Raw genomic sequence first — 25,692 nt, 5'->3', positions numbered from 1 at the left:
ACTCTATTCTATTGGTGTTCGAAAGCGAATAGAATCTATTGGCTTTTGAAAGCCAATAGAATATACTCTCTTGAATAGAGTCTAATTCTATTGGCTTTCAAAAGCCAATAGGAATTGTCCAGGCTGTCTCTGCCCTGCTGAGCCCGCCAAAAGTCCCAGTCTGCAAACAGTGCTGCAAGTTGTTTGCAGCTAAGGCAAGCTTTCTGGACATTTCCACTCCTCCCTGCTGAGCAACTACTAAATGTAAGTAAAAGAGGTGGGAGCTGGGAGGCTGGTGGGCGCAGGGAGGCTGGTGGGTGCTGGTTGGCGCAGGGAGGGTTGCTGGTGCACGTGGAGCCCGGCGGGTACCTTACCTCCCTTGGGCTGGGCCAGCTGGTGGCCCAGCCGGTGGTCACCCTGCGCCCTTGCTGCCACGTGCCATGGCCACCCAGGAGCGCCTGGGCCTGCCTGCCGCTGCACCGAATGTGCGGTGGCCAAGGTAAGGCTAGCAGGGCAGCGGCGGGCACAGGGAGGGTTGTTGGCCCACGGGTGCCTTACCTCCCTTGGGCTGGGCCAGCTGGTGGCCTAGCCGGTGGTCGGCCTGCGCGGTCACTGCCGCTTGCCAGCTACGCCTCGGCCGGCGCAGGGGGTGGCACCACGCATGCGTGGCGCTCCTGGGCCAAGGCGGTTGCTGGGCGATGGCCTGCGTGCACCCTCGGCCTGCCCAGCATGCACCCCAGCCACAGGAGAGGAAGCAGAATGTGCGCGCCTCCTGCTGCCCCACCCACATGGAAATACAGGTAGTTCTCGACTTACAACCATATGGTTGGGGGTCTCAGCATTAGGAAGGTTGAGAACCACTGATCTACAAGAAATCTAGGGAGGTTCAAATCCGAGACATTTTATTAAGTTACATATCTGCTTCTGTTCAGATTTCTCTTATCTGACCATTCTTTCAGTTGTGGCTCTTCTTCCTGTTCCTGAAGGTTATTCTGACAGCCCATTACACATATTGGATCCAGTGAAAATCTGAACCAGCAGAATTGCATCCAATTGCATTTATAAGTTGTTTTAGTTTGAGTTCCTCTTATACAAGGAGATATGACAAATCAAAGTATAGAATAAACAATTTCTATTTATTACTTTGTAAATCTTACTATATTCAAGGGAAAAAATGGTTGCTGCCCTAACTTCAGTTTTCTATTACTGGGCTTCTCCCATGGCAGAAAATTATGATGTTTAGTTTTTTGCAATGTTACAGTAATGTCTATGTTCAATAATTTTGAATATTCACTCTTGATGGGATATCTAGAGTAGAGTGCTTGAACATAGAGATGACATGTTGTTCATTCAGCTAATTACAGAGTACCTGTTCTATATGAATTTATTCAATTCCTTTACCTGTGTGATTTTAGAAGATTGCATATCATTGATTATAATAATGGTAGGGAGATCATGGAATCTTTCAGAAACTTTTTAAAGTAGCAATTTTTTGTAGTGATACCTATCACTTTAATAAATGGTAAAATTATTCAATGGGTTACATGTTAGGTCCATACAAACAAATGGATCTAACTTTGACTTGAAATACTTTCACAAATTTCCAACTGCCACATTCAAATTTTGGAAAATTTCATTTCCCCCCACTTTTTTAATATGAAAGTTGAACTTTTAACATTTGAAATTTAGTTGTTTGAGACAAGACTATTTCTTATGATTTCATCAGTTATCTCATGAAATAACTGTGAGCTGTCAAATATTAAACATATTAAGCACAATTTACTAATTCACAGATCAATAACACTTTGCCTAATAATTAAATGCCACTGAAATATTTGACTATATAGTTTGGGATATGAAATACTGAGCTCAAATATTTGTGAAATATTCAGTAAGTCTTTACATGTGGTTAAATGACTAAAAATGATAGATATCTAAATTTTCAAAGGAGAATGGTGAAGAAAATTTGGCACTTATTTGCTCTATACTAATTGGTTAAAGACTCTCATATTTTATATACTAGTTTGGATATATTTTGGATATTTTGCACACTATCCAAGGTTCTCTTATTCTTATCAGCAATTCCATGTCACCAGAGGGCAGTATTAATAGACTTAATCCAGCAGTATGTCAGATCTACTTTGAAACTTTTGCATCTCTAGAACCAAACATATCGGCCCTTTTTCTCCCACTTTACTTAACCTCCAAACTAAAAACATGCCTTTGCTGATCTCCTAGATTCTCTGACAGGAACAAAATAAAACTTCACTGAATATTTTTTGCTTTCTGCTTTATACATCAGATTCTGAGTACCATTAATTTTATTGCTGATATTAAATAATTTTAGGAAGGAAAGAAGGGATTGTTTCTCCTCCAACACCTTTTTCAAAATTCTCTCTCTGTGTGTGTATGTATGTGTGTTTGTGTATGCGTGTATTAATGGTAGCAAAGCTCATTAGTGTCGCCATTTTCTGCAAATTCAATTTATTGAACCTTTGAAAACACATCCCTCATACAGCCATTACTCCATAACTCAAAATGCAACCTATTTAAATATGGGGGGGGAATCATATTACTCCTCTAGTACCTCATTGCTTGAGACATAGTCCTTGTTGTGTCTTTTTTCTCTGTTTTTCTTCCTTTCACCAGGATGTACCAACTCCAGATTGCCAGATCCTTTCATTTCTACAGAGAAAACCTACTTGTGTCCTCTATAGACAGCATAGAAAAATAGTGCTGGTCAGTGCTGCACAATATACAACAGGCAATTATGATTCAAGTGTCTAAATTATAATCAGTTTGACAAATGTCCACAAGCATCTTCATTCTATTTTATATTTTCAGTAAGACAAGGCAATCATACAAGCAGACAATTCCATCAGGGAAGCTTGTTAGCTGCTTAGTCTGTTAAACCCTGGTTGCCATAGCATCTAGAGTTGAAAAAGCTGCAGATTGGCATGAAAAAGCCTGTCGACAATTGCCCTGTCACAGCATGCAAGCCAGGTCTGCTCAGAGGCAGTACACTACAAGTTTTCTTTCCCAGTTTGTACTACCCCATGCTGTTTAATAATATCCATTTACTGGTATTGGGATTGATCTAGTGCAGTGTAAAATCGTCATCGAGTGAGATTGCTTTTCACTCAGTGTGACATTTTTTTTATTATTATTTTAACAAACTAGGACCTGGCAATTAATTCGTAAATGCAATTTAGTATATTTACCAGGAGAAGCTCACATAAATAGGTTATGTCCACTGGGTGAATTGGGGGGGGGGAGAGTCTACTCTCTGTGCATTTACTGAGATAATCAGGTTTTACTAAATAGGAAAGAAATCTTTTCAATGGCTTTTCAAACAAGTTCAGCCTAGTTAGCCCTTAAACACAACAAAGGAGTGCTTTGCATTGTGAATGCGGTATTATTTAAAACACATAGGTAGAGTATACCATCTTTTTTTGTCACATAATATAATGAAACCAATTACCAAGCAATACCAATTACCAGTTTGCCTGGTGATAATTCCCATTTGACAAGTGTGTGTGGGAAACTGAGTGGATATCAAAATATTTTTCATGGAAATCCTATTGCATGCCTTGGATTTCTTTAGATGATAAGGCATTCCAAAGAATGGCCCATCATTCCATTAAAATTAATATCTTCAGCTTGGCTAATGCCTTTCCATAAGCTGTGTTTGCCAGGAATAATACTTAATTATAATATAAGCCTTGTTGTCATAGTCAAAAAGAAACCACAGAAGGAAAGAGAAAATCTCGTTATTAAAAACTGCACTTGGTTTCATTATCTCCTCCTTATTTGTTCTGTCACTTTACATTTTATTTCCTCCTTCAATGCAGCAGTTCTAGTAAATCTTGAAAACTATATAGTCAGGAACAAAAATTGATAAACCCAGGAGAGTCCATAGACATGATTCTTTCTTATTATAATTGGTATCAAGACATGTGAATTTTTACATCAAAATTGCTTCAGTCTTTCTTCTATGTGTTGCATGAAAATTGTGGCTTTTTTTAAAGCTACAACTAATTTGTGTTTTACCAAATCCATCAATGCCCCCAATAGGCATCATAATTAAGGGGAAAATGCAAGGCTCATGTAAATTGCATTAGAACTGTATTCAGAGTCTTTAAAAAGAGAATCTTTCAAATATTTTGTTGTCTCTCTCTTTATGGGTTTTTTTTTTTCAATTCACAGAGAATGCTTGAGAGAAATTTTCATTTTTATTTGACTTCATTCATCTGACTTGCCATGCAGAATACAAAAAGTTCAGTCTTCTGGAGGTTAACAGTGTATATTTACTTTAAAAGGGTTTTTGTTATGTTCCATGTTTCAAGCTTCTATAATTAAGGGTCTGTTAACATTTCCATTATACTTCCCCCACCCTGTTCTCCAGGAGTTTATAACTTACAGCAGTGATAAATATTAACCTGAAGCTGAAATTTGTCATATATACTCTCAGTCTGGAAATAGCTGTTTCCCCTCCATGAAATCTACATGTCCAATTTGATTTATTTCAGTTTGGAATGGACTTTCTTGCATCTAAAATAGCAAAAGGATGGATAGCCAAGAACCAAGAAATCATGGAACTTAGTGATGACCAAAAGTAACACTTAGATGCAATTATTGAATACATTATAATCACCTGCAATAGTTCAACATACTTACAAATGCTATTCAGAAACCTTAATAGTTCTGCAGTTCATGTACTATCAGACTGCAAAGCTGACACACTTAAGAGATCTGATATGCCAGTTGCTTAGTAAGGACTGAGCCATGGAGTCTATAATTACATAGCAAAGTGATTAAATCACAATTCCAAATGCTTTGGCTCACCAATCTAAAACTGAATATTATGCATAGGTCAAAACATTTATTTTCTTGCTCTAAATGCAGAACTACAAAGTGCAAACAAAAGTACCTTTAATTTTTAAAAAACCAAACCACATGCACTCTTTCATAATACTGGCTGTAGCTGGCAGGGTCAAGGAAAGGCATATTTGTATGATGTCAGGACATGAGTGAATTTTTCTACAGCTTAGAAAAGGAAGGAAAGAACTTGGCCCAAGGATAGAATACACATTATGGAAGAATCCTTATATTTAAGCTACTATTGAGTTATGCTTCAGTATAGTCCAATAGAGCGACATTGCATTAATTGGGCTCCTAAAGTGGCCAAACATTTTCTGATTGGTTCTCTTTAAACCAATGAAATCCAAGGTGCTTCTGTATCAATTGTGTATTGTCCGTGAGCTTTGAAGAATTGGTATGAGGTCCCAGACAAGTCCCTTTCTTGTGCATGGAAATCTGCACAGAAGCAGGTATTGGTTATATCTTTCCATCAGATTCAAGTGGAGAAAATCATCCAGCAATTTTAATCTTATTGGTCTGCTGCTGGAAGATGGACCAAAGCCCAAAACTTCTTCATGCTTAACTGATGTTAAATTATAATAGACCCCCTGGACATTTACAAGTCCATTCCTTTACCGCTTTTTTGGAAGCAATTAAGCATATCCAATAACTGGGCAATTAAAAAGATAGTGTGTATGTTTTTAAATGTTAAATAGTGATAAAATGCCACAAATTTGTAATTTTATTATTTAAAAACATGGTATTTTTTATTTCTATCACACAGCACAATAGTGTATTCTTATCACCTGTTTAAATGCAGTGGGATTTGACCTAAATATTTTCAGTTCTGAGTGTGACATCTAGGAAACATGTGTCAGTCGCTATTTCTCTTTTAATTAATGCTGGCAGCATAGAGAAAACTGCCGTACACCTGAGATTTACTAAGGAAAAAAAATGTGTGTTTAAATATTTGTAAATAGGAGGCAGTAGTGAGGTAGACAAAATTACGTATCACAGTAAATAATAATTCAGTAACTCATAAAAGAAGCATTACATAACAATAATCCTTACCTGACTCAAAATAAACACTTTCAATAGTTATAAATGGCAAGCATGATGTCAAATAGCAAAATGAAGGTTAAATGTTTTATACATGTCAGGAAGACATGCTTTAGAATAGCTTGTTCCTTCCTGTTGTATTTCCTTCTTCTCAAATGTTCTACAACTGCCTGAAAGCACATTAGCTGCCAGGTGTCACACTGATGTCTTCATGCTGCAGCTTACGGACGTGAATTTACTACGATCTATTTAATCATCAGTGTATCGATTTTCGTCTGCTTTCCTCCATTTTAGCCCCATAGCAGGCTTCTGTAATTTCTTTTGGACAAAGTGTAACCAAACTGTGCTAAGTGATGTTGATTTGCAGGCATAAGCAGAGGGGTAAATATAAATTAACAAGCGATAAACATTTTACAAGTAGTAAGTCAATAAAAACAGTTCCCCACACTTCTTGGTGGAATGATTTTGAAGCAGGCTCTGAGCAAAGGTGTCCAAAGAAACTGACGAGAGTCTAAGAGCATTCTCTCTCTCTCTCTCTCTCTCTCTCTCTCTCTCTCTCTCTCTCTCTCTCTCTCTCTCTCTCTCTCTCTCTCTCTCTGTGTGTGTGTGTGTGTGTGTATGTGTGTGTGTGTGTGTGTGTGTGTGTTGTGATTACGAATTGATCAACCTAAAAGCCTCGGATGCAACTGAATCAGCCTAAGCTGCTGATTGAAAGGACTCAGTGGGAGCTGCTATTTGTTTGTTAAACTCCCATGATTCCAAGTAGATAATTGCTCTGTGAAGTTCAGGTCATAATCCGAATTTGTTTTCTTACTTCTCAGCTGGCTGTGCACTGATGATTTCAAAACTTTGGTGTGTATATTTAGCCAGCAGCAAACCTGACGTCTTTAAAGTAAAAAAGATGCTTGGTGGTGTTTTTCAGGTGTTGAATGGAAAGCACCTATTTCAGAAGTTCATTAATAGAGCCAAGTTATGAAACTGGTTTATTTCTATCACCTCTTTTCTGGAAAACAGTGATGAGGATTAATACATGTTGTTGGTGTTGAAAAAATCCTGACAGCACATCCCTTGTGAATTTATGTTTTATTGCCCATGTAAGATTTGGTATCTTATTATACCCTCAGGTTGCAGCTGTAAATGGATAAGGATTTAGAAGACATCAAGAGAATGTGAGCAAATTGTTGGATCAAACAAGGTTGTTGATTCCTTTCAACTTATTTTCTATGTCTGTATTTGTCAGTGGGTTTTTTTAGCAATGACCAGCTTCCTTTATGTGCTTAGAAGAGAGATTCTCTCAAGGGCTATATGCCAAAGGAGTTGTTGATGAAAGCAGAATGGAACAGTGTTTGTGTTCTCCTTCTAGTTTTTCCTATCATAATAAATGAATTGGCTGCTTCTTTTATCTGGACTGCAGCTTGTCTCATCAGCTGGCAAAAGTATTATTATTATTATTATTAGTATTATTATGCAGATTATTATTTACACATATTCTGAGAAGGTACATAAATGGATATGGAAGAAAAAAATTCCAGAAAGAAATTAGGTGAAAGGAGTTAGTTCTTTAAATAAAAAAGAATTGTAAACATACTGAATAGCAAGGTAATGTAGACCAGGGGTCCCCAACCCATGGTCCATGGACTGGTACCGGGCCGCGGCATGCCAACAACTGGTACGCACAAGCAAAGCCCCATCCATGGGATGCAAGCAGCACACAAAACCATGCCCTCTCCAGTCTGTGGAAAAACCTTTCTCCGTGGAACCAGTCCCTGATGTTCAAAAGGTTGGGGACCTCTGATGTATACCATATTTTATCCTGAACCAGGAGAGGGAAACAATCTGAGGGCTGAGGGCTGCATTAAACTGGCTCTGGACATGGTAACCAGAAAGGAAAAGCTATAAAAAGAAAAAAGAAAGAGGATAGGGAAAGCATGCAGAGCATGGTTTCTAGAATTCATTCAAACCCCTGGGGAAAATCCCTATTCCAGGTCAGATGACTTAGAGGAAAGAGAAAGGGGAGCTTAAAATGAAACAGTCAATGAAATTCCAAACTGCTAGTATCCCTTGCTATACTGTAAGAATATAGCGGGGGGGGGGGGGTTTCTAGATTTCTTTTTCCTCCACAGCCCCTGGCTAGATCTGGCCTATCTCCATCTTTCTTTTTTTTAAGCTTCTCCTGCCATAACACATTTGTTCCCACTCTCTTCTTTTCAGCTTTCCACATTCCATTCAGTTGGAAAGAATAAATAACCCTAATCCCAGTATAGGTGAGAAGTTGTTTTGGAGAACCTTGGCAGAGACAATAGCAAAGTGTGCTGCTACTTCAGAATGACAGATTTAAGCAGGAATCCACTAGTGACTCAAGGCACTTTCTAAAGTCATCCCAGCATTGTTAGTAAGTACAAGCTTTATACTGCCTAAGTGATGTCTAGGTGATAGTGGAAGATTTTGTAAGTCACTATTGGGGAAATGGCCTTGGTGACCCTTGGAAGACTCTGAAAGCTACTGTATATCAGACTTTCTGGGATGACACATGTCATACAAGTTGCCCAAAAAGTCAGTGTTATTTTTGTTATTAAAAGATCCATTATTTTAAATAATTCTAGACATAGCTGGAATGTATATTATTAACTTTTGGAATGCTATTGTGAAGAAATGAAGGAATGGGAATGTTACCAAATGTATTCCAAATCTATATTGGGATAGTGCTAGAGAGAATTTTAATTATTGTATATGAAAATCAATATTATAAATTGCCTAGAAAAGTTGTTTGCTTGCCAGAATCAAATAAAACTCAGGTACTGCTCAGCAGCATAAGGCCCTTTCTATATAAAATAGCTAGACAGATAGTAATGTATAATAATGAATATTCAACAAAGTACTTTGAATCTGTCTTGCTGTTACTTTCATCTTGTTGTGGCTCTTGAAAAGCTATTTTGAAATGTTTGCAGAATCCCTTCCAAGGCTTTTCATAATTCTGTCAGTAAACCTGCATCTACAGATTGCCTAAAAAGTCATATCCATGAATATAGAGGCTGACAAAGTAATTGCTTTCTTGGCCTCAATTCAGAAGAACAGGCTATTTAGGAAAGTGCTGAAACAACTTGAAATGAATGGTCTTCAAGAAATGTATCTTTAATTAAAGTGTACGGTATTTTGAACCACATTTTCATAGCTTTCCAATCTTCTTGAAAATATATTTTGTTCTGTTAGGACAAGGAATTAGACAATGGAATAAGTGTCTCTGTACTGAGCTATGAAATAAATCTGCAGAGACGGCTGTGTGCAAAATTCAAAGGAAGACTTCAGGCACTGAACCACACTTTTAATGTCCGGATAACCATGGGGTTATATTTCATTCCTAAATTAAATAAGAAAGTAGACATTGTCATCAGTTCCTGCAAATTACCATTACAACTACAAGAAGGGGGATGCAACCTCATGATTGATGGACATTGAAGTTATTGTCTGCACTTGAAAAATGGGCCAACGTTTTTGGGAGAGGATTTCAGAAGTTTTAAAGAACTAAATGAGTGTCTTATCTGGGTGACTTAAGGTATCTATTTTGCCCCTTGGGATTAAAGTAAGAATGGTTTATTATGGAAAATAATTATGTGTTTGCTGTGGAATTTTCATGGGAACAAATATATAGATAGCAACACATGTTTAGAGACACTACGGTAGTGATAGTGAACCTATGACACATGTGTTCACCAATACCAGACAACTATTCTCAAAAGTATACCCCACTGACTCATAGTTTTTAGGGGCTGCAGGAGAATGGGGTGGAGCCGCATGCAATCTCCAAACTCTCTGGAATTTGAGCAAAAGGGCCATAGTCTGGCATGGTCTCACACAATAACAAGGCATGCTTTCACATGGTTTTTGAAGGCTGTAGAGGCCACAGAAAAGCATTCTCCAAAACCACTTCAGGAATGAAAACCTTGTGTGAACCAGAGCTGTCTCAGAGAGTTCCACATGGGCTTCTCAACAAAAAGACAACACCGCCTGAAAGTAAGCAGTGTCTGGCAGATCCTGGAGATCACACACAAGATTGGACTGTATTTTTTAAAAAATAAATGAATATGTAGAGAATTGCTTTTTCTGAATTTTTGACATACCAAGCCCAACTATTCATCATCACTGCTCTAAGGGAACATAATATGTAAGATGATGATTGTTATTTTTTCCCTAGTGTTGCTCCACTTCACCGTTCAAGAACAAAAGATGTGGACATTTGGACATTTTCAATAAGGCCATTCAAAATGAAATTACACAATATTATAGATATGTTGCAATAGCCCTCAAGGCAGTACTCTGTATTCAGTTCATTCACTCAGTATTCAATAAGTACATTTGTTTAACCCTTTCTCTTTTTGTTTTGCCACTCATGCAGCTTTTTCCTGTGCACTAAAATTCATTTTATGTTTTCCCTGAGATATCTAATTTTCCCATCTATATAACATGTTACATAGTATGCCCAACCATTTTCATTTATGTTCAGGAGTCTTTTGGAGTTATGCAGCTGTAATAAGTAGTAGTAGTAGTAGTAGTAGTAGTAGTAGTAGTAGTAGTAGTAGTAGTAGTAACAAACAATCATTTCTCACAAAAAAAAACATTCTGCTTATTACCCATTCTAAAATTTCTTTATTTTCCCATCTTTAATAAACATTCTTCTAAGGTACACAAAAATATCTACTTCTTTTTATATATAACCTATAATCATGTACTCCTTTTTCCTTTCAAACACAACACTATGATCTTTAAGACATTTAAAAACCATATTTCTCAATCCATTATTCAATCTGTTTAGTGTTCCCTGCAAATCCTTTGAATTCTTATATGACAACATTGCATGATCTGCTTGCAAAAGTATACATACTGTATGACCATATGAACAATCAACATGCCATCACAAGTGTTCGTTATATATTGTCCAGAAGCTCATTAAACAAACAAGGGAAAATTACACATCCTTTTTTCCTTCCTGACTAATTCTGAACTATGTGTTAAGTATTCTTTTTATTTTCAGGTATGCATTACTTTCATCACTGTCTACTCTTATCTCATTCAGCAGTAAATGTTCAAGACAACATTCATACAAAAGATTCCATAACTCAGGCCTATTCAGGGCTTGATCATTCACTTTGTAAAAATCAACAAAGCTAAAATAAGCCTCCTTCCAACATTTTTCTGTCTCTCAATAAGTTACTGAAGGGCAGATCTCTGGGTACACACATTGCTTGCTAGCCATAGTTCCACCTTATATCCTCCAAATATTGCAGATCGTCATCTCTTTTATCCTCTCAATTGGAAGCCCAAACACTTTGTGAGGCAAAATTAACCAATTAAGCTCATTGTAGTTTTTGCAAATAGCTTTTCTTAACCTACCTCTTTGTGTAAGGAATCAGATATATCAGACTCGCAATCATAGAATCAGAAATACGTTAAACAAGTTGCTGAGCCATAACTAATCCACATAATAAGTACTTCTCATCTATACCTTCAGTCTTAATATTTGTCAACATTCTGACAGTATTTATGACTTTCTTTTCATCACATTTTTCCTGGACACTACCACTGTTAACATTTGGTTCAATTCCACTACAGTATGCAGATTCATAAAGGATGCATTCCAGCATTATTTCACTAATTTCATCAAAAATAATTTCATCAATTTTCTTTTCCATTTTATTTACTCTGTTGGAATCTCATCACCTACTTCTTTTTTTTTAATTCAGTTTTTAAAGACTTGTATACCCTAACTTTCTGGGCATACATTTTTTGCTTTTTTCTCTTTCATTATATAGTAACTTTCTCTCTCCTCATTTTTTTCATCAATCAATCTCATATGCTTTTCCCTCCTCATCTATAGACTCTTTCACTTCATCTTTCCAGAAAGCAGCATTTGCCATAGTTCCCATTAGCAAATTACTGTTACCCTGAAACATAACTCTTTCAATCTGTTCCAGGCAGATTCCACATCTTATTTCTTTACATTAACTTTCCATTTATTCTGTTGGAACCAAAGCTGAACTTTCTTGTCCTGCATTGCTCCATTTTCACTTCTTTCATGTTCATTTTTCATATTGATCTTTCATCAAGTGTCCATTTTTTCATGATTCATTCTTTGCTCTATCAAGAAATGTTTTGTCCCACATTCAGAGCCTATCATCACCCTTATATCCTTCATTTTTTATATCTCATCATAAGCAAATTAAACATGCTTTTAAATGTATATTTATACTTATATCACTCCTTTCTTATATAGGCATATGACTTACACTTAAATCATATATTCCAAAAATAAATAATGTATGTATTCAAAATTCTGACTTGCTACAGTCAATTAAAATAAAGAAAAGTGATGTAAAACAACATAAAATGCTCAAAAATATTCAACTGGCCCGTGCCAAATGGGGCAAGGAGAAATTTATTTATATATTTATTTAGTGAAATTATTCACCATCTCAACATGGTGACTTTGAGCAGCCAGCAAATAAATAGCAATACAATATTAACAGTATTAACAATGCAGACCAACCTAGCTTTCAGTAGCAGCAGCCAGAGACCAGGGTCCAATAAAAGGACAGAGAAGAAAAGTCTTGTAGGCTGAAACATCAAGATTGCCTTCCCTGTTAGCAGCCCTCTTCCACATACCTGCCAATATCTCTCTCTGCCCATTGCCACTGTCTGCCTCATTTTCCTTCACAATGCCCATCACTTTCCTAACCCATGAAAATTCTCCCATGGGGCCCATCCAAACCTACCTGACACCAACTGATTTCTATGGATCACTTCTGACCTGCATTATGGATATTTTTATTCCAGTTAGCCAACTGCCATCAACCACCCATCCCATCATACTCATAGCCCACTACCTCCTCTTGTTGGAGACAAGGGGCCAGAATAATTCCATATCTTTGACCATCAGGTAGTACAATCCAGAAAGTTTCTACTTTTATGCCTCTTGCACAGAGAAAGAATAGATGATCAGCTCCAGACTGCTTAAATAATCCAACACCATCCATTCCCTGCTTAGATTGAAAGTTTTTTTCCATCCAATTTTAATTTCTTTTGGTACTGTAGCACATATTGCTAAAAATGGCATGAATGGAACAAGTTCTTCTCTCACATATTCTTGTTGCCATGACTGTTCAAAGTTACAACAGCACTGGAAAAAAAGTGACTTATGACCATTTTTCACATTTGCAGCATCCCCATGGTCACATGATTTACATTTGGATGCTTGGTAACTGGCTCATACTTATGACAGTTGCAGGGTCCCAGGGTCATGTGATCCTCTTTTGTGACCTTCAGTGGGGAAGCCAGATTCACTTAACATCTGTGTGTAACTTAAGAACTGCAATGATTCAAGGGTAGTGAACAAAATGGGACAAAAGTCACTTAACACATTTCTCACTTAGCAACATAAATTCTGGGCTTGTTGTAAGTTGAGGACTACCTGTATTGATCTCTGCCACCCATCATGGCTTTGATCAGTGGAGGCTTTCTCATAATGCTTTTTAGTAAAATAAAGAGGTTCATAAGATACCTAGAGAATCCTAAATAAATAATATGCAACATTTTACCAGTCTTATGATGTATTTTTACCAGTATGCCACAAGCTCAGTGAATGTCCTGTTTAACTCTAAGCTCTTCATGTTATTCGATGCAAGCTAGAATATGCAGACATACTTTTACCACAAAACATGAACTATGAGAAATACGAAGTTCACTGACACACAGAATACAAATTGTCAAATGTGCCAGCAAAATCAAACTTGATTATAAATATTCACACACACTCAAATCTTCCTATGCTGCCTCATCACAGCCAGAGGAATGTTCCTGGGAAGCACGAGCAAAGAACACCATATCTCCATAGGCTCTCCAGTGCACATACAGTATATAAGCAGCCTATAATCCAGTTTAGGTGAATTCACAATTTTGAAAACAATGAGACTTTTAAACCAAAATACTGTTTTCAAGAACAGTGCCTTCAGAATATTGCAAAAATAACAGTATCATGTTTGACATGGAGTTGTACATCTGCCATGCTCAGGGAAACGATATGCAAATTATGATAATTAAAAGCAACTTAAATGCATATACAGTATTAGCTATGGCATTCTGACAGGATAGCTTTCTGTTGCGTGCCTTGCTTGGTGCTGAATGAATGTGCAAACCTAATCTATAGAACATTGTCTGCAGCTGGGGATATGTTGCTTTTCCCTTGCACTTCTCCCTTTCCTTACAAAAGGCAGCCAAACAGAAAGCTGCCAGTCAAAACATACTTGCTCCTTTAGTCACACTGTTGCTTTCTATTGATGTACTCCATTCTTGTTCTAATAACGAATTTCACTTTGGAATGAAAAGGTTAAAGACAAAAAAAAAGGTGTTGCCAAAAATGGCAGATATATTGCTGGAAAGATCTGTTGTTGTTAATCGTGGCATGATGACAACAGCAATAATAAAAAGTAGAGCAATTAAAAATACCCATTCCACTCACAACATAAAAATGGAACCTGAAACATGAAAACAGTAATAGAAAATGACAATGCAATCCAATCAAAATATTTATTAGATTTTTATCCTGCAAAAAAAGGCTGTCATCATTAAACATCAGTTCAGCATTCTATTAAATGTTGGAACTTTATAAGTATTAAGTAACAGCAATAGCAGTATTGCAGATTAGAATATTGGAAATAGCAGTTAACTTCAAAGTGTCTTGTTCTATCTTTTGCATGTGAGCAGAAAAGAGAGTTTGAAGATACCATTCCCTGGCTGCTGAAACAATATTCTGGGGGATCATAAGATGAATCATATAAAAAAGCCCTCAAGATGTGCTATTATTTTTACTTTCTAAGGTTGATGAAGCATGTGGAAATCTTACATTCTCAAGTAACATAATATATTAAGTAATAATAGTTAAAGCCACTAATTAGGATTGCTTGTAAATAACAATAGAGTGCAGAAACATATTAAGATAAATGCAGAAGGAATAAATAACAACTAGGCAATTCAGTGTGGAAAAGAAAACTGGGTATAAGCCATCAAGCATACTTACATTCCCATCACATGGTTCCATTTTAAGATAAGTGACATAATACAGAGAACAAAAAAGGAGGAAGAAATAAAAGGCAAAGAAAGTAAACACATGAAATACTGTAATACCATCACAAAAAACAAAACAACTGAAACTGTCACCATTCATTCAACTTCTCCATACCTTTCCATTCTTGCAAACCATCATTGGTTTTAATCAATCAGAATAGAGCTGGAAGGGACCTTGAAGGTCTTCTAGTCCAATCCCCTGCTCAAGCAGGAGACTCTATACCATTTTAGACAGGTGGCTGTCCAGTCTTTTCTTAAAATCCTCCAGTGTTGAAGCACCTACAACTTCTGAAGGCAAGCTGTTCCTCTGGTTAATTATCCTCACTGTAAGGAAGTTTCTCCTTAATTCCAGGTTGCTTCTCTCCTTGATTAGTTTCTATCCATTGTATCTTGCCCTGCCTTCCAGTGCTTTGGAAAATAAGTTGACTCCTTCTTCTTTGTGGCAGCCCCTCAAATACTGGAATACTGCTAATATGTCACCTATAGTCCTTCTTTTCTCTAGGTTGACCATACCTAATTCCTGCAACTGTTCTTCATAATCTTAATCATTTTAGTTGCTCTTCTTTGCACTTTTTCCAAAGTCTCAGCATCTTTCATCATGTTCATTACCAGTTAATGCTTCGCCTTTTCTTTATTAAATTTGTTATCAACCCTGTCTAATCATGAAGACATTTTGGTTCTTCTTTGTCAATCCCATCTCATTCACTCTTCCTTCATATATTTGTTTTGTGATTCAATTCTTATTCCTTAACTCTGTATGACAAAATCATTTCAATGTATTTCTTTCATATTGGCCATTCACATTTGCATCCAGTCCACATTTATTCAGCAGCCACTCATTCTTGATCTCTGTCTCTCCTGGTTTTACTATACATAAAGTACAATCTACTTTCAAAACATTCCTATTATATTGTGTGTAATATGTTGATCTGGATCAAACTTGCAATGTTATGTGACATCGCGCAACGTATTGGCATGGTTTTGCCATTGCTGGCAATGGGGTGGGCACGGCTTCCGGATAACGCATCCGGCCCATGGGCCGGCAGTTTGGCACACTTGATCTGGACTATACCTACTATTCAACAATCTGGCAATCTGCAGATTAATTCAAACTGTAGTTCCCAGAATATATAATCAATATGAACATTGTCAAGAGTTGAACATGTATTGAAACAAAGCAATACAGAAACTGGATGACAGAACTTCTTTCTGGGTTTCAAAGTTGCTTTCCATATGAATAGTTCCAACAGAATTACTTGAGAAGATTAGTTACCCACATTAAAAATTTTCCTCTAAAACTATGGGAAAACAGAGCTGTGTTTTCTTGTATAAAATTTAAAGATGGGCAAGTACTATAAAAGGGTGTATACATTCTATTCAAAGCAGCTGTTGGCTATACAGCACTATCAGAAGACTAATATATCCCAATCAGATGGGATTTATTTATAGGCAACGCTCCTTTTGCAAAGTTGGTTGCCTCATTAACTTTATTCAGCTTGCACACAGCAAAAATATCCCTTCCATGTTCAGATTTTTGATAGAGAGAATTATCATTTTTTGTTTTATTTCTTAAAATCCCTTAGTAGTGAAAACATGTTACTGAAATATGTTAACTGTGTAGCTTCCCTGAATGGCTAAAGTGTCCTCAGGTCTTAATTTTCCTTGAACAGAGATATCAAAGAGTACTATATTTTCCCCTTATCTGAACCCTGAATGAAAATCATTACTAACCAATATTTATTCTTAAAATAAAGCACCAGAGATCAAGAACACAGAGTCTTTTTCTTCAAGCTGATGTTTGTGAATGAAACTGAAGTTGAAATGCCCAAAGTGTTACTTCCCTTTTTTAAAAAATGGTTCATTGGTTTAAATGTGATAGAAACATGACACCTCAGAATTCAATCATAATCACATGAACCCCAAGAATCCATCACAACTTTCTCTTATTTATTTCTTTTTATCACAACATTTAGAATTGGAAAATATACTGACCTCACTTTTGATGCCAGGATAAGGAAATCATAAGCAAGGAAAATCACAAGACATCCTGTTCTTCAGAAATGATGTACATTCCTGCCACATCATAATTCTCAGATAAACAGTCTTAAAAAATATTTTTTTATCACTCAGACTAGTTGAATTTTCAGCATAGATATCTCAGTAATCATTCTATCGGCATCAAGTCATTGGCTGTCAATGACAAATGACAATATAACTCTGACTTTTTATTATATATTTAATGAAAATAGATAACATCTGGCCCAATCTAAAACAGGTTGTGCTTAACCTGCACAATTAACTATTTATCCAGGTTTGCCAATTGAACAAAAGTGATTTTCTCTTAATAGAGAGCTTTAATTTCATGCATTGTTGCTGTTGTTGTTTAATCCCATTGCTTTTGTATTGAAAGAAATGAAACTCTGAGGGGAAACATATCTATTGTATGCTAATTCATATTATTATTACTAACAAGTGCTATGCAAAGTTATATACTGCATAAGCAGTTTGCCTCTAGAATTTAACTATTCTAGAGTGAACACTGCAATAAATAACATCAGAAAAGGAAAAATATCACATCACATTCTTTCTACCTTGCACTCATTTATGAATACTCCAAGCTGCATTTCTCATTCTGGCCTACCTACATAGAGAAATTTGTACATGTGGGATACCTGCATACACAGCATACACAGAGACACACAAACACACACATGAGATTGACTTAGGTTGTCAATAACTTCCTACAGTGGATACTTTTTAAAATAAATAGTAACCTGGATGCTATCTAATAGCATTCAGTACTGAGAAAAAATGTGGTGTTGGTGAGGAATCAATTTAAGCATAAATTAATACAGCAAAAATGTCTGGAAAGGGCTTATTTAGCCAAAGGACTTATAAGAGGTCTATGGGAACTTGTGAACTGTGCCACCTGACCTTGGAAAGCATTCTTTATATTTGTGTGCTGGTCTGCTTAGTGTGCATTGAGATGTCCAAAAAAAGTGCTTGTGTCTGAGTTCTAATCAAAAGAAACATTTCTCTGTACAAAATAGTAATTCAGTCTCCATATTTATTCAGTCCTTGGCCTCTTTGTTGAGACAACTTACCAGGATTCCAATTAGAGCCATTTAAAAAAGCATATATTTCATTGTGATAGCTATGCTTGGAATTACAGATGTACAATACAAAATCATAATTAAATGGAAGCGAGACAAAACAGAATCTGTAATAAGATCTGACTACAAGAGAGTGTTGTGCTATGTACATGTCACTTTCTGTTAATGTTGCAGTAAATTCTGTCATCTTGATTGGTGGGTGACTCTTCCTCGGCCAAATTAAATGCAATGAATTTCTAACTTCTCCAAACAAACCAAAGAAGAATTAAAAAGGGTTATCATAATATCATACATCAGGCATTAAATTCAATTAAGCAAATTCTTGTCTATAGTATAAATCTTTTTTTAAAAAAAAATATGCCCATGGTATTTCTTAAAACTTAATATTAAAAAAGATAGTCATTGATATGTTTCTAAACAGATTACAATGTGTTTAATATTTCTTCAATATGAACATAAAATGATATGAGTTACTGATAATATATGCTTCAAATGCAAAGAAACATTCATATCAAAATTATGTGTTAGAGATATAAAAGAAAGCTGAAAACATCTGCAAATATCTGCAAATATGTGATTATAAAACAAAAATCTAGAGACCTCTCTTCTTTGACCAACAACATAAAATAATAATCCAGTTAGTGTTATAAAAGAAATCTGTTATAGATTTCGATGTAATTGAATTGGCATGAATCACAAAAAAGAAACTAGCAGTGCTTATTATTCTCTGTTCAAAATTTCATACAACATATACATATTTGGAATACTTGAGTTTACTGGTCAAAAAAATAAAAGTTTGGAAATGTTGTATACACATATATTTATACACATGTTGTATAAATATATATTTATGAATACACATATATTTACATTAAAATGTACGTTAGCAAAAATTATATGCAAAGTTCCATATATTAAGAAATATGCATAGAAATCTTGTACACAAATTTTTCCAATAGTATTTTTAATTTACCAAATGGAATACCTAAAACATTTCATTTCAAACCTGAAAGGGAGAGATTTAGATTTTTGTTTTAAATCACAATGTGTGACTGAAGAAAAAGAGGATGTCATATTATTATTTTAGAAGACATTAAAGATAGCAAAAATAACAATTAGCAGATTAATCATGGGAAGTATTCTCAGTAATTCTACAGGTAAATTTAGCTACGAATATGTCTGAATGTCTGAAGTTTAGGCTGTCTGTAGACCAGGGAAGTCTATGCTTGGTCACTAAGCATGTAAAGAAGGCTACAGTCCAAAAGAACATGAGACAGGTATAATTAAAACTAAATTGATTTAATTTCATTTACAGTTAAAACTTAATTGAATCCAGTATAGTTCATTTTATGGCACTGTTGAAATGTACTTAATATTTTTCACATTCTGTGACACTAACAGTTCCAATTTCCAGAGATTTCATGTGATCCCAAAACTTTGGGGATGACATAGGTTGTCCACATCTGCTATGCACCAGAAACCAAAGCTAGTCACCCTTATTTGTTAAAAAAAAGAAAAGTAGATGAATAATTCAAATATGCTATAGACTAGTTAGCAATTTCATAAGCAAACATATGAAACAGTGTATAAAGGAGATATATAGGTCTGAGAATGGAACTTCAATTTTCAAAACACTCTGGTTTTGGATCTCTTTCTCTCCTCAAACGCCAATTCCAGAGCACTCATGATGAATTTGCAATCATCATATGAATACCAGTATTTTATTAATCTAGACATGTTTAAATGATTGTTTGAAGAATATGTTTCAAAGTTGATTATAGAGAATGCTATTCTTGGCTAAGGTTCAGAGTTCTACTTCAACTATCCTTTACTACCTCAACTATCCATGAGGAAAATGGGCGGTCTAGAAGTATGTATTAATTATTGTTAAAAACAAGGTATTATGAGATCTAGCTATACTTCTCTCTGGTAATTCCTAATTATGTGCCCACTCTTGGCCATGATGCCACAAGGTGAAGTGATCCTGAGTCAGGCTTTCCCAGATGACTTTGAAGCTTTGTTGTTTTTAGAGAGGTGGGGTTTTTTTTCAAGTATTTGTCTTCTAACCCGATAAAGGTTTCATATATTCATATTAACACCTTCAACTGAATGCCATGGATATTACACCTAGATAAGGTGTTTTCCCAGCTCTATATCAGATGTGCCCTTTTCTATATGAGCCACACATATTCCGGTCATCTCACAGCTTAATTACTGTAATGCTGCTATATGGGGCTAATACAGAAGTACTTAGATATGTCCATGTTATCACATCTGCTTCATGAACTACACTGATTGCCAGTTAGCTTCTGGGTGTAATTGAAGGTGCTGGTCAATACCTGTGAAGTCACATATGACATAAGGTCTGGAACCTTGAGGCTTTATGAGGTCTACCTCATCTAGTATCATCCTGTCTAATTTGAACAGGCAGAACGGGTGTGCTCAATTAAACAGGCAGAATGGATTTTTTTCAATTAAACAATGGCATCTCCGTGGACTCCAGAAGCATGCCTTCTCTATAGCAAGATGTTCTGCTATAGAAAATTATTTCAAATCCCCCCCGCACACAGAGAGAGAGACACATTACTGGTCTTTGCAAGTGTGATTGAAACCTTTTTTTTTTTTTCCTGTTTCTTTGTTGTCATCTGGGTTAGGTATCTTTACCATCTTTACTCTTAATTTTTTATGTTGCTTTCCTGTTTTAATTTGTTTTTTAGGGTTTTGTAAAGAACCCAGGAATGCTGGGAGTTGGGAAGCATATAATATTTATTGTTTACTTGTTTGTTTGTTTGAATGTATATGGAATTGGAAGGAAATCCTCTGGGACAAAAGAATCAATCATTTAATTCTGTAGATTGTACACACTGGTCTGGTGATAGCTCAACAAGGTTCCCTGTCACTAATTTCAAAATATGCTTAAATCTTTTGAGGAATGGGGGAAAAAAGCTCTTTGAGTATGTAATTCTTTGAATTCAATATCTCAGTTGTGATGATGATTCCTAAACTCATAATAAATGTATGACAGATTATGGTGCCTCAGAGAAATTTCACAGTCAGAAAAAGAAATGCAATTTTAAAATACATCTCTTTCAAACATTTAAATAAGCAATACAATTAGCCAAGCACTTAGGGTTTATTAGCTACAGTAAGTAAAATTAATAAGTAAATTCAGCTAAAAATGATTATGTGTCACAGTATATAGTTTTTACACTGACATTTCACATAATCTGACTTTGCTCAAGGAGAAATCACTCATCTGTTAAAATTACTTCTAAAAAGCTGTCAAAATTGGAAAACCAGCTGTCAAAAATATGATCAGAAAAGTTAAAAATGGTAAAGTATGTTGCTTTCGACAAAAAAGAAACCTTGGGAATGGAGAACCTTCATTACTCAAAAAGTATCTTTTTCTAAACCTTGTTTGCTTGTGTGTGTGTATACAGTATATTTGCATGTTTGGCCTCAGAGGTGTGTTTTTAGACACTTAATCTATAATGAAATGTACTATTGCCCAATGTCGGATCTATTTCTTTAAACTGTTCTTCCTTTTTGGGGGGGGGGGGATTCAGGAATTATTATAAATGTGGGCCAACATGTCAACTACCCATGTTCCTCTTTCTAATTTGGACATGCTGGCAGTTGTAAAGCAGTAATTCTCCTTGCCACATAACCCAAAATGTTTCCTGTGTTTATCATCATCATCATTTTTCCCTCAGATGCAGAGTCCACTTTTCAGATCAACAAGCAGCATCTTTTGCAATCAAATGCAGCATCTGGGTCATTTTTTGTGCCCCGCATTTATTGTATCTTAACATCTTAGCTATGGCCTTCTATGCAAGCACTTTTCATCTATGTTAAAGTGGGAGGCGATGTGGGAACAGTGGTGGGAGGCTGCTCGTAGAACATGGCCATACCACTGTAGACATTTCTCCTGCGTTTTCTTTGATATTGGTGTGGGAAAAATGCAGGAGAAATGCCTACAGTGGTACGGTCCTGTTGCTAGTGTTTCACTTTCAAAAAACAAATGCCATGTTGTATCTTTTTGGAGATCATATAACAACCCCGATCAAGATATGGGGGATAAAACATTTCCTTGGTCTGAATATATGCACTTCTGTTTTTTTGATATGTTTGTCAATAATGTCTATTTCATTTAATTTTGCTTTGGTTCCCCCCCTCCCCTACCTCTAGAAGGTGGTTCTTCTGGGCATGCTCATTTGATATTCACTGAAGATGGATGGCTGCATGAACTTCTTTTTTGATTGATATCTATTACTACACGATCTATTTGTGGCTAATAAGGGCAAAAGCAAGCTGTTATTTGGTAAATATGGAATCGTAGACAGTCACCTCTCATCAGTAAAAGGCTGGTTATTCCTTTCATGCTGATAAGCTAAGATTTTTTTTCTTCATTTATTTACTTCTACAATGGCAACTGCAGAGAGATTTGTGAGTGAATCTGACTACCTTTGAATACACACAACAGGATGTGTATAATAATAATAACAATAATAATAATAATCCCCCAGTGAGACACTACCTTGACGTGGTTGTGGGGCTTGTGTACTCTGAGGAAGATGAGAGCTATGCCAGAGGTTCAACCATACTGGACAGATCTCATCAGAGGAGTCAGACAAAGAGTGTCTCTCCCATAAAAAATATTGTGAGACGTAAATTTCAGAATGCCATACCGGCTCGGACGTCGCCCGGGTTAACAAGGTCCGCACTAGATATTGGAGTTCCTGGATATCTGGTGAAAAATGGGTTACAGTACTCAGGACTGTTGGCTGAGCAACCAGGGCCAGCAGCTGCAGAACTACTGGAAGAAAAGGTGTTTACCCGTCGCAGATACACAGTGATGGAAAACAAAGAAATAATGATCTGTTACTACAGATCGAGTCCAACAAGAAGAGGATATCTAAAACAAATGCACCAGTTCTGGAAAGAACAACATCCAGAATCAGAAATAACAGAACAGAGACTAGCAGATCAACGCCGATTTATAACACGAAAAAAAGTATTTACAGAAACAGAATTAGACGAACTGCAAAGGTTTACCCAGGGCAAAGAAATCAAAGCCTTACAAGAAGTAATTCAGAATGTAGAGGCAAACCAGGGGGAGTTGACAGTGAAAGAATCCAGTAGAGATATACAACTGTTCTCATTTGGAAACCAGGCACCTCTTCCTCAGGAAGAACAAAAACCTCTAACTAAAGAAATAAAAGAATTGAAACAAAGAATAATTGAGCATCTAGAACAGCACAAAAACAACAGAATAAGGCTGCCTGCATTGAAGCTTGTTCCAAAGAAACAGTTAGCACAAGCATTAAAAGATGCAAATACTGCAATATCAAGTATAAGCACCAATTCACTGCAAGAAACAAATCAACTAATGTACAGCACAGCTGCAGTTATAACAGAATACCTGGGATGTAAAATCAACAAAAAAGAAAAACAAACAGTGCACCAGAAAAATGGAAGGTTAGACTAGAAAAGTTAAGATCACATGCAAGCAAGCTAGAACAGATGAAAGAAAAGAAGCTGAACAGCAAGAAAACCAAAGAATACCTAATCAAGAAATACCACTTAGAAACAAGGAAGATCAAGGAAGCACTGGAAATAATAAAGCAACAGATAACAGCTATAGCCAGGAAAATCAGTAGATATGAAGTTCGAATTGCAAACTATAGGCAGAACCTCCAATTTCAATCCAATCAGAAACATTTTTACCAATCCATCAATGGAGAAACTGCAAGGAATCAGTCAGTACCTGACAAGGAAGAAACAGTGCAGTTCTGGAAGCAGATATGGGATAACCCAAAGAAATACAACAAGGATGCGGCTTGGTTAAAAGAAGTGGATGCAAATAAAACAGAAGTTGAAATGAAAGAACTAGTAATAACAACAAAAATGGTAGAAAAAAGAACAAGGAAAATCAAAAATTGGTCAGCACCAGGTAAAGATGAACTGCATGGGTTTTGGTTGAAACATCTAACTGTTATACACCCACTCATTTCCAAGCAGTTCAACAATATACTACAAGGAGGAGAAATTGAAAAGTGGCTAACAACTGGGAAAACCTATCTAATAATGAAAAATCCAGCAAAAGGGGCAACACCAGGCAAGTACAGGCCAATTACCTGTTTACCAACAACTTTCAAATTACTAACTGGTGTGGTAGCTGATGCAGTACAACAGCATTTAGTTGAAAACAATCTCTTTCCACCTGAGCAGAAAGGAAACTGCCCCAATAGCAGAGGAACAAAAGATCAACTCCTAATAGACAAAATGATCTTGGAAAACTGCAAGAAAAGGAAGACCAACCTGAATGTAGCATGGATTGACTACAAAAAGACATTTGACTCTCTGCCACATGACTGGATAATCAAGTGCCTAGAAATAACAGGAGTCAGTAGAAACATCAGAAAATTTGTGCAAAGATCGATGGCACAATGGAAGACACAGTTGCAGATCAATGGTGAGAAGCTGGGAGAGTTTAATATCAAGAGAGGAATATTTCAAGAAGATTCATTATCACCATTACTATTTGGTATTGCACTGTTTCCTCTGTCAACAATACTGAATAACTCAGGACATGGCTATCAAACATCAAAAACATCTGCCAGACTATCCCACCTCCTTTACATGGATGATCTGAAGCTATATGGAAAAACATCATCTGAAATAGAATCGCTGCTCAACACTGTCCGTATATATAGCCAAGTTATTGTAATGGAGTTTGGCTTGGACAAATGTGCCACACTTACTATCAAACAAGGAAAAATAGTGAAAACTGAAGGAATCAAGATGCCCCATGAAAATAACATTAAGAGTCTGGGTGAGGAAGAGTACTACAAATACTTGGGTATCCTTCAAGCTGACAACATCAAGCACACTGAAGTCAAGAAAAAGATTAGAGGTGAATACATCAAAAGAGTGAAGAAGATCTTAAAGTCCACACTCAATGGAGGAAATACCATAAAGGCAATCAACACCTGGGCAATTCCAGTCATTAGGTACACAGCTGGAATAGTGGACTGGACTCAAGCAGAACTAAAAGCAATGGATAGGCAGACCAGAAAAATAATGAAAATGAATCACGCCCTTCATCCACGCAGTGACATTGATAGACTTTATCTACCAAGGCAAATAGGTGGGCATGGACTGCTACAAGTACATCAGATGGTTGAAGAAGAAAAAATGGCTTTGGAAGAATATCTGAAGAACAATGATGAAGATGCACTGAAATTAGTATATCAGGAAGGCTTACTAACTACTGGAGAGACCAAACTGGCCTACAACAAAGACCAAATGAAGAACAGAATAGAGGCATGGGAAGACAAAGCACTATATGGCCAATACATGAAAAAAATAGCTGGGAAAGCAGATAATAATAAAACCTGGCAATGGCTAAGAGCAGGAAAATTGAAGAAGAGACCGAGGGACTAATTCTGGCTGCACAAGACCAAGCTTTAAGGACAAATGCATACAAAGTCAAAATTGAGAAGACAGCAACAGACAGTAAGTGCCGCCTATGCAAAGAAGCTGAAGAAACAGTGGACCACTTGGT

Source organism: Crotalus tigris, unplaced genomic scaffold (genome assembly GCF_016545835.1).
Source record: "Crotalus tigris isolate CLP2741 ecotype Arizona unplaced genomic scaffold, ASM1654583v1 scf7180000020766.1290978, whole genome shotgun sequence".
NCBI lineage: Eukaryota > Metazoa > Chordata > Lepidosauria > Squamata > Viperidae > Crotalus > Crotalus tigris.
The sequence above is the reverse complement of the archived record's forward strand: the minus strand, read 5'-3'. Positions refer to the sequence as shown.